This window comes from Amia ocellicauda, chromosome 17 (genome assembly GCF_036373705.1).
Source record: "Amia ocellicauda isolate fAmiCal2 chromosome 17, fAmiCal2.hap1, whole genome shotgun sequence".
In the NCBI taxonomy this organism is placed as follows: domain Eukaryota; kingdom Metazoa; phylum Chordata; class Actinopteri; order Amiiformes; family Amiidae; genus Amia; species Amia ocellicauda.
The window spans coordinates 20,400,362-20,411,612 of record NC_089866.1 but is presented as its reverse complement, the minus strand read 5'-3'; the positions used below and the strand labels follow the sequence as shown (position 1 = coordinate 20,411,612).

General features: G+C 40.1%; 1 pseudogene; it reads left to right on the top strand.

The window, feature by feature from the left end:
- Positions 1-6,541: 6,541 nt before the first annotated feature.
- Positions 6,542-8,095, top strand: LOC136713053 (potassium/sodium hyperpolarization-activated cyclic nucleotide-gated channel 3 pseudogene; annotated as a pseudogene).
- Positions 8,096-11,251: the final 3,156 nt, after the last annotated feature.

Sequence of the window (11,251 nt, the reverse complement as noted above, 5' to 3'; positions counted from 1 at the left end):
TAGGAGGAAAATCTAAAGGATCAATACCACACAAGTAAATTCATATATACAGCACCATTGAATTAATATGCAAGTTCCAAGTATTTCTCACACCGAAACAGGGTGTCTTAATTACTGAGGGATAGGGTTGTACTCATTAAGAACTGTGTTTTCAGAACATGAATCTATCTGGTTTCATGAGCACTACAAACACAGATCTTAGAGTATGATATGATTCATTACTGTGAGTACCTCTAAAATGGTAATGGTTAAAATACTTAAAATATTTTTTATTTAGCTTACTTCGTCACGTTTTGTTTATAAAGGGCAAAGCAACTAAATACATGTTATTTACCATTCACCTTAGTTTATATTATTATATTTGGGGATAATTAAACGTAGGTGACTTATCTTTAATGTGAAACAAATATTATGCTGTCATTATTGTATTATGAATATCACTAATGTCTACTCTATGCGGAAAGGGTTTAAATAGTTTGTTACATACAGTTATATTCAATGCGGCTTCTTGTAGAAGAAGCAGGTGTATGACGTGGCTTTATTTTCCATTAGAAAAACCCATGGGTTTAAGTCTCTGGTAATCAATTTAATAGCTCCCGGCCACACCTATGCCATTAGTACTTGTTCTGACAGCGAGTATTACCCTGTATCCATCTGGAAGACGAGACCAATGTGGATTCATGCGCTCTGGTAGAAACTTTGCATTTGCTTCATTGGAGGGAACTTGGAATTAAAGTGAGTACACTTAATTTATTAAAACACGCAAAGAACGACATAATGTACGATTGTTTTATGTATATGTTTTTGTTTGTTGGGTGGGTGGGGAAAGGATTATATGTTTATATACATACATATGCATGATGTACATATTTTACTGTTTTTACGATTTTATAATCGACAGTATTAATGTGAATGGATTTTTTTGATTTCATGAACACGCAACGTGTTTAGATTCAGACAGAGAGTAATCATTGGCGAATAGTTTACTTCGGGGTTATTTTTACTATATATAACTTACGAATAAAATGATCAATTGTTTTAACTATAAACTCGAATCATGCTGAAAAAATAAACACGTGTCAGCTCAAGCTCAGAACGGTTATTCCTCTCTTCATGACTTCTAAGATGACATGCTATTGAACACATTGTTTCGTTTTTCAAATTGGGGAAAACCTTATTTGAAAGAGAAAAAAAGTAGAGAATGAACTGAAATGCTTTCAGCACCATGGACAGAGCCGGAGAGGCACTGCGCGGACTTCCCGTGCGCACTGATCGTGAGCGCAACAATAACCACCCAGTAACGGTGTCAGTGTAAGACACGCTCACTGAAGCCAGTTTGTGTGACAATGTGAGGGACTGCACGCTTTCCAGCCTGCTCTCCAGCCTGCTCCACAAGTAGCTACCGGTAGTTGGTGTTCATGACTATACAGAAGCAATCACCGTCTTTGTAAGATGTTTATTGAGCGGTTTGTTTGTTGATATAAACGTCGTTTGCCCATGGAAAATCTATCTAAGAAGTACATTATGAGCAATTAATGCATTAAATATTAATGCTGGGAGAGCCTGAGAGCACTTTACTTTTGACTGGGTGATTGATTTTGGACATTTAGACTGCGCAAACAATCTTGTTTTCATTTTGCCTGGCAAACATATGAGAAGTTGTCTGTCCGAGTAATATTACATATACAGATTTTCATATTTTCAAAATTATACATTAAAATCAAAATATATTTATAATATACACACTTGTTAATATCAAATGCCATGCTGATAATCCTTCCGTTTCCTTATATTTAGCCGAGATGCCCATGTCAGCAGGTCAGCCCTGTAGACACCGCCTGGAGATGGAGCAGCGCCTGGGGAGAGAGCCCTTCACACTGCGCTTTCTCTGGGTCTTAAAGGAGCTGCTCAAATTTGTGCTGTTCAGTTACACCGTTTTGTTGGGAGCGTTGCTCTTAGCTGGATGGACTACGTACTTTATGGTTGCCAAATAAATAGTGTAATTATGATCCATAAAACACTACCAAATGTAAAAAGTAGTTGACCTTTTTGTTAATGGTTTTGAAAAAATATGTACAAACGCATATATGCTAAAACAAAAGCTTTGTACATAACCAGTGTCAGGAATGTAATCAATTGAGCATAGCTGACTGCTTTATTTGGATTAAAATGTATATGTGCCTTCATCGGTTTGTGCTTTGTTTCATGATTGAAAAGTTATGTTATTAACCACTGCAAATTTATCAACTACCGCTGACGGGTTTAAAATGTTGGGTGAATTCAGTTTGGTGAATAAATATGGCGACAAGTTGGAAGAAGTAATGGCTTTACAGTAGCACCCAAGTCTGTTATGGACGTATTAAGATGGACAGTCCGGAGGGGAGCACAGCTCGATATAATCCCTAGAAATAAAAAGCATCTAAAAACAATAGAAAATTTTATTTTAAATGCCTAACAAGACTCCAATCTTTGAATAGGCTACATGCTTTATTTCAATACTCCTTCAAAACTGTGTGTGTGTATATATATATATATATATATATAAATTGCAGGTAATATTTTGTTTTACTTTAAAAGTAATGTTTAATGTTTTAACATTTACTTTTTATGGTCTTTGATTTTAAAATATGTTGTGGACTTTTAATTATTTTTTAAGAAAAGTTTACATCACGATTGACTTTTTTGAAAATCATGTTGTTTTCTGGCACAATTTGCAGTCTATGGGTCAACTCATACATTACATTTGTTGTCCCCAGTCCAGAATGAACGACTTATAATCTGCAGTAATATTTTCCATGTTTAGTGCGCTCTGTATTAAAAAACTAATACATTAAATCTGTTGAGTTATTATCTAACTTTTTTATTATTTAGTATTTCCCTTTAATTCTGTACAAACTTGCGTCTGCCCTTACAAAAATGGCTTTTTCGTCCAAGAACCTGTGTTTTTAGTTTTCGTAGGAGATATTGATGTTTTTTTTTTTCTGAGGTCGTTATTAATATCCTTGCAATTATTATTGTATTTAGCATAGATGTTTATGTTAGTCTCAGAATGGTCAGTGTAACTTTCATATACCAGATCTTTGATAATTGAATGCAGGGGTTCTCAACCCTGGTCCTGGAGGAGCCCCTACCCTGCTGCTGTTTGTTCCAGCTAAGCTCTCAATTACTTAATTAAACCTTAATTGAAGTAACAATCTGCTTAGATTTGACTTTTTATATTGTTGTAATAAAATAGTTGTTTCTTTAATTATTTTAAACAGTAGGGCTTTAACATAAGTTTATAATTATAAAAATAACTAATCAAAATGTAGTTCAATTAAGGGTTCAATTAAGAAATTGAGAGCTTGGTTGGAACAAAAACCAGGGGGTCCTCCAGGACGAGGGTTGGGAACCCCTGATTTAAACAGCTAGTCCGTTTTTTTTGTTTTGTTTGTTTGTTTGTTTGTTTGTTTTTTTAGTTTGTGGCTCACTGCATCTGCGGTCTAAAAGCTAAAAGGATCTGGATTCAAATCCTGGTGCAGCACCTGTCTTCTAAAAAAATCTGTTGTTTGTGTATTGTTTGTTGTTTGTTTTAGTATCAGAGGGCGCAGTGTAAGGTTGATATACCACATCTTTGATAAAGCAAGTGGCTCACTGCATGGTCTGTTGGTCTAGAGCAGTGGTCTCCAATCCTGGAGAGCTCCTATCCAGCAGGTTTTGGAGATCACCCTTCTATCACCATTTTTAAACATCTGAAAGTATTTAATTCAAAACAATTAAGCAAGTTGTTGTGTGGTAAATTCAGTAATTTAGAAAGCATTGGAGCAATCCTCTGAACACCTTCAGCCTCTTGAGTCAAGAAATCCCTTGGTTGAGGTGCTTTTTTGATTAATTACTCCCATGTGTACCTAGAAATTGGTTATTTAAGGTGACCTATAAGATTAAGTGCACTGGGTCTCCAAATGACCAAGGTTGGAGACCACTGGTCTAGTGCAGTGGTGGGCAACCTAAATTAATCACTGGGCTGCCTGTCCAAGTGTCAAATAACTGCCTGGGCCGCACGACCCCCTTCACCACAATTACAAGTCACAAATGTTACATTTTAATTAAAAAATAGCAATATAATGTAAGAGTAACACATTGCTTATTTTGTATCAGTTGTCAGAAATATACTACTTTATTCTTTATTTTATTTTAGGGGAAGGGTGCTAATGGCCCGCACTGGTCTAGAGGCTAACAGGACCTAGGTTCAAATCCTGGTGCAGTATCTTCCTTCTGAAATATCAACCTCACACTGCCCTCCTAACTCTAAAACAAAGTACTAGTACATGATCAAGAGATTTTCAGAAGACAGGTGCTCCAACAGGATTTGAACTCAGACCTTACCAGGATGTAGAACAGAACTTTATTATTATTTATTTAATTATGAGCAGATGCCCTTATCCAGTTCAACTTACAAAATATAAAAGCAATACAAAAGTGCAATAATAAAGTATAAAATTACAGATCAAGTTCAAAATTACACAAGTGCATAGGAAAAAATATACAGTTCATACAAAATACAAGCCCTACATTCTAGATTGTAATAGCTAATAAGTGCAGAAAATTTTTGAAGTCAGATTTAAGAGCTAAGGGGGAGGGGGCATAGGGGAAATCAAAACATTTAACACAAGTACTAGCAATGTAAAAGCAAGTAGGATGATGAAACGTTATATAAAGTGCAGTTTTACAACTGCTAAGCAGTCACACTGTCCTCCAAACAGAGCTATTACCGGCCCACTTTAAATACAATTAAAGTACATCAGTAAGGGTGACAAACCATGAACCCAGGGACATCAGATGTGTTAATTCTTAACCAACGCAGTTTATCGTGGGGAGTCAGTATGACAGAAAAGGAAATAGGATCAATCGGAAAGAAGCCATGAAATAAGTGAAGTATAGAATATAGGACAAAAGAAAGACTGCAGAGTACAAGTATAGTGACGATAAAGAAGGGAGATTAATTGATATATGGAAAATAACTTGGTAAAAATAGAAAAGTACTTGGAATATAACAGGAGAAAAAGAAAAGAGAAAGAAAATCTTGAGCTGACGCAGGAGCCCAAAACACTCACTAAGATTCAGACCATCCACAGACAAACTGCCCAACAAACACACCCTGTACAAAACAATTAGAACACTTGGAATGGGGATAAATGAAATTGAAATGGATGCACACAGTCCAGAAAAAACTATTGAAAACAGGCTGAAGAAAAGTAACAAAGTAGAAGGTAAAATGAATTATCTTGCAATGTAACAAAATAAATTAACAATGTCCAAGTCTTGATGAAAAATGATGTCAACAGAATGGAGTGAGCTCACCCAGCAGAAGTGTAGTGAAAACAGCAATGAATGTTGAGGAGACTGACTGGAAAAACTGAGAGTGTTGCAATGGTCTTGGTGAATAATCCAGGTATGAGGAGTGGAAATGAATGCAGCAGTTTTAAGGAAAGTCCAAAACTGGCCAACACACAAACTGTAAAACAATACAACAGGATTCCACACTAGACAAAACAATAAACACATACATAATCAACAGTTCAAATAGAAAAAAAAGTATATAGCTAGTATATAGGGGGGGGGGACAGGCTACTGTCTCTAGTTAAAGGGACAGGTGGGTGTTTAACCACCCACTTGTATAACATTGTTAGTGTTACAAGCTGAGCCACACGGCGAATAAACTACTATGGAGTAAGCCAGCAGGAACAGTTATGAGAAACAGATGCTGCACCACAATTTGAACATGGGTCCTGCCAGCTTCCAGGCAAGCACTGCATGCAATGAGCCACGAAGTCACCTCCTAGTACTACATCTGGTATAGCAACCTCACACTACCCCTTCTAGCGCTACTCACAAGCAGCAGATCTTCAGAAGACACATGTTCTCCGCCAATATTTGAACTCAAGACTTTCTAGTTTTGAAACTAGTGATGCAGTTCCCAAGTAGTTGTTTTTATAATATACTAAGGTACTGGGAATGTATTTAATCAAAATGCTAATAAATGGGCCATTGATGTAAAAATACCATCAAGTGAGCTACACTGAACTGGACACATCAATGCGTGAGATTTTTAACATTAAAAAAGCGGTGACTGAAACCGGCCAGCTGACAAAACCAGCCGCCTTAGCGGCGGGGCGCGTAGTTGTTGAGCTGAGTTGTTGTATCGTCTGTATTGTTATTGTCTGTTTGTGTTTCTGTCAACCTGAAAAAAACAATATAAAATAAAAGCTAATAACTACGTAGCCCTGCCTATGCCATATATATATATATATATATATATATATATATATATATATATACACATATATATAAGGCATAGACAGGGCTACGTAGTTATTATACATACACGCTTCAGCAGTTTTAGCACTGCGACACAAATACGGAATAAATGAGTCGCCTAGCAACACGGAATAATGAGTCGCCTAGTAACGGCGTTACGGACGCCTATAAAAGCAACGACCAACAGCGACCAGACTCACCTGCTAGGAAGAAAATCGACGATTTTGCAGATCGGACTTTGTAAATGAAGTCCAGCGACGCGCATCGGATGGAAACAGGCGACGTCAGGATCACCATCGAGGACGAGGTCACAGTCCGAGCTGAAATGGCTGAGAGGAAGAAGCAGTTCGTCATCCACCCGCACGGGTCATTCCGGAAAGGCTGGCTCATGCTGATGCTCCTGGCCACGGTGGTCAATGTGGTGATGACCCCGCTGGGCGTCAGCTTCTTCACGGACACAGTGCAGGAGAGCACGGCGTGGATCGTCTTCAATGTCATCGCCGACTGCATCTTCATCTTGGACCTGGCTTTGAGTTTCCGGACCGGCTACACCAACGAAGAGGACGTGGTAGTTCTGGATCTGAGGCTCATCCGCAATCGCTACCTTAAGTCGTGGTTCATCGTGGATCTGCTCGCAGTGATGCCCGTGGACTACTGCTTTCTGATCAGCAGAGCTGTGGGGGCCCTCGCACCTTCCGCAGCCGGATACAGCGGCGTGCGCATAGTGCGCATGATGAAGCTGATGCGGCTGTTCGCCTTGTTGCGCTTATTGCGCCTGTCTCGGCTGCTGCGCTACGCCCGCTACTGGGAGGAAACGCACGGCTGGGACGTCGGCGGGATCGACGTGGTCCTGCGCTCCGTCTTCGCCCTGCTGCTCATCTTCGTCATCTGCCACTGGAATGCCTGTTTCCAGTTCCTGGCGGCGGATCTGATGGGCTTCGAGGGCAACACCTGGGTGGCTCTGGACGGATTAATCGACCAGCCGATCAGCCGCCAGTACACGAAGGCGATGTTTCGGGCCCTGTGCCACATCATGACCCTGAATTATGGGTCGAGAGGGGTCCCGAAAGCGACCGCTGAGATCTGGGTGGTGATCGTGAGCATGCTGGTGGGCTCCGTTATGTACGCGCTGATCCTGGCGAAAATGATCGCGCTGTCCACAGAGTCCGGGACCAGCGAGCGGATGTTTGATCGGAAGCACAACGAGCTGAAGGAGTACCTGCGCCACCATCACCTGCCCAACCAGCTCCGCGGCCGCGTCCTGGAGCACCTGGAGAACACGCACCGCGGGAAGTGGTTCGACGAGGACGCGATCCTCAAGGATCTCTCGGAGCCGCTCCGACAGGCCGTCATCGCCCACAACTGCGAGACCCTGGTGTCCGGCGCGGCCTTCTTTCGAGACGCAGAGCCGCTCTTCCTCTCCGCGCTGCTGGCGGAGCTGCAGTCGGAGATGTATCACACGGGAGACGTGATCCAGCGGAAGGGCGCCGTCGGACAGTGCGCGTACTTCCTCCAGAGAGGGACGGTGCTGGTGGAGGCGGCGGACTTCAGGCACACGCTGGGCGACGGCGCTTTCTTCGGGGAGCTGTGCCTGCTGTCCGGCGGGCGGCGCGGCGCCACTGTGACGGCGCTGACGCCCTGCCGCGTGTACCGCCTGCCCGCGCGCGGCTACAGGAAGCTGCTCGCGCGGTTCCCCGAGGAGGGCGCGAGGGTGCAGCAGGCCGCGCGGGAGCGGCTCGAGGCGCTGCGGGGTGGGGGGCAGCTGAGCAGAGCCGGGCTGAGTGAACTGGGGGGGTAGAGAGCCGAGATCAGCACTGAGGGGCCACAGCTGCCAGAGGGGCCACAGCTGCCAGGGGATCCGGCTGTGTAGGACACGCATGTTTCCAGCCCTATTTGCGGTTCCGTGTCTTACGTGTCTACGCAATGCTGCGCATGCGTGTTTTTTAAACAGGAGAACTCATGCGCACACTTCATTTCCCAGCGGCAATGGCGTGTGTGTATGTACAGTGAAATGGCTTTTAAAACTGTGTTTCAAAGATAAGATTGAAGGATTACAAGGATAAACTGTAAAATTCACAAAAAAACAGCTAAAATGAACCACCCCAAAAAGTGAAAACTTTCAAAGAAGAGGTCGGGTGCTGTAAACAGCCAGGTGTTACCTCCAAATAATATTGAAATTCAAGGAAAACAAAAAAAAAAATACAGTGCACATACATAAAATAGGTAAAATGAAAAACTGACAAACATGTTTTACCACGAAAAAAAAAGTTGTGTGCTAAAACATAACTTACAATAACAATCAATAACATAAAAGCAGTAAATCACATCAACGATTAGTATTATGTTTTTAAACACTTTACACGTTTAAGTTAATGCATTAACTCATGATCAGCACTGAGGGGCCACATATGTATTAATTTGTAAAAGCTATATACATGTATATGAGACCCTGATATATGAGAGCTGGACTGAGCATGCGATGCACATGAATCCAGGACAACCTTAACCAGATTTGATATGAAAAATAAAAATGCCTTTTTAAAAGGCAATTTGTATATATATTTCTCAGTGTTTCCTAAAAGGTGTAGATTTGAACATGCTATATTCTTTTGGTTCAGTTTTTTATGCATTTTCTTTACAGCCATTAAAGGAACTTGTCAATTCCCCATTTGTGACTGTGGCCCCAATTTGAACTCAGTGGACATGCAAATGTATAGTTGATAACAATATGTAACACAATTTTTGTTCCTGGATAGTAAGTGTTATTTCCTAATTGCTTATGCCTCAAAAGTATAGAAAATGGCTATTATTCCCCACAAACTTTGCTTTCGTGACCAGGACAGTGATATTTTGAAATTTAAGTATTTCCAATGAGAATACGGATGAATTTGTCTTTTCGTTCACATAAAGTCAGAAAAAAACAACATAGGAATCCAAATTAACATGTATTTATACTCAAGTAATACAAAAATGACTACAAAAGATTTAGATTTAGAAGGGAGTATATTTTTTTTAGATTTATGATTATACTGTATTTACAGTATAATTGTTAATCTCGAAAAACGACTCACTTCTAAATCTTTTGTAGTCATTTTTGTATTTTACTTTAGTTGCAGTTTTCCCACCCTCCTGGAATTTCTTGTGCAGGAAGAGATATGTAGAAGACTCTCTGTAATCTTTCACCGTTTCAAATCTGTGGCTCTACAGCAGATGTTGAACTGTTTCTGGATCTCACAGGTCCTTCCGTCGTCTGTGTTGGCCAGGCTTTAAACTCCTCTTCTGACATCAGGTTCACCAAGGTGTCTAGTAGGGATAGTTTATAATGAAATAGTAATCTCATAGTGTAAGATATTGAAATAATGAGTAGAAAGATTTAAAATCAACCCTTAATAATTTGCATTGCAAAATACTCATGTTAAGTTATTGCAATATTCCTCTTATCTGCATAATTTTAATCACCTGCCATTTTCTAATATAAATAACACTAGTGATTATTTGTTGTCAGTATTAAGGACTTCACCTTCAAATATTTGAACACATCACAATGATTATATTCTATTATATGTTTATCAGTATTTAATGATTAATATTAGCTTGTACATCAACAAAACCGTATTAGGAACAAAGTACAGATTAACTTTAATAAATCAAACATACTACTCAATATTTTCTTACACCAGTCTTGTATTCATAAATTCAGCAACAGGCACTCAAATGAGCACCCCCCGAAAACAGCATAAACAAATACAATTGTGAGGGACTTAAAAACACTACAGTGCTGTAAAGACAAGCATCTCAAATTAAATTCCTGGAAAACTCTAAGCCAAGCACCCTGTAACCCCTGTGATCCGATTAGCCGAGACACTTTTCAGCCCTACTATGTTATAAAATACTAAAACATCAGTTGTAAAAAAGAAAATCTACTTTCGGCCAGATTGAATGAAAAGTGTGACACACTCTCGAAGAGCCAACTACAGATCTATATTTCATAGATGCTACATTTATGAGTTGGAAAAAGAAGCAATAACATTTAACATTTTAAACCAATTTAATAAAACATCAAGACACAAGCTGATGAGCAAATTGCATACCATTACATTTTGCAGTGCAGTCAAGTGCTTACAAGTTGATTTAAATCAGTGCTGCCCAAACCCAATCCTGGAGGGTCCCCTATCCAACAGGTTTTATAACCATTACATTTAAATTTCTTAACACCTGTAACCATTTCAATGTGATCAATTAAGCAGGTGACTTGTGAAAGTAAGTTTAGAGAATTGGTATAAAGAAAATTAACTAGCCTTTTCAGCCCTCACTGACCAGGATTCCGTTCATTGAACAAGTTAATTGCTTAATTGATCAATAACTCCCATGTTGTCCGAGTCTTTAGGGTGACTGACAAAACTTACTTGATTGGGGCTCTCCAGGACCATTTTTGGGCACCACTGCTTTAAATTAACACCTCAATAACAAATAAGGGAATCTGTCATTTGCACCATTCTACAGTGCGTTTCTGGGTGCCGACGAAGTGTGGTCCGGGGGGGTGGGGGCAGGGTGTGTTGGCTATGTGCGGTGCGGGTGTCTACATAACCGGCCCACATGGGAATCAGATTTCAACAGTTCCTGCATGTAAATCAAGCGTTATCAGATTACTTTTAGATAAAGCATTAAACTTTTAGGGAACGGTCACCTTACCAAAGAGCCTTTCCGTGACTGAAAAGAATGCTCTGCAGGAGTTCAGTGTGCTGTAACAGGAACTGGAATATCCAAATTAGAACTTGGATGTAAAAAAAGTTATCCAAGGATTATCAGTTAAATTGCATAAAAAAAAAACAACTAACAAACATTAAGTGAATGTTTCCCCAAACATGTGCCCAGGCTGGCATCATACTGCAACACTAAGGCATGCTGGGAAGATAAATCACAGAATCAGTTATATGTTGGAACATCTTTATTG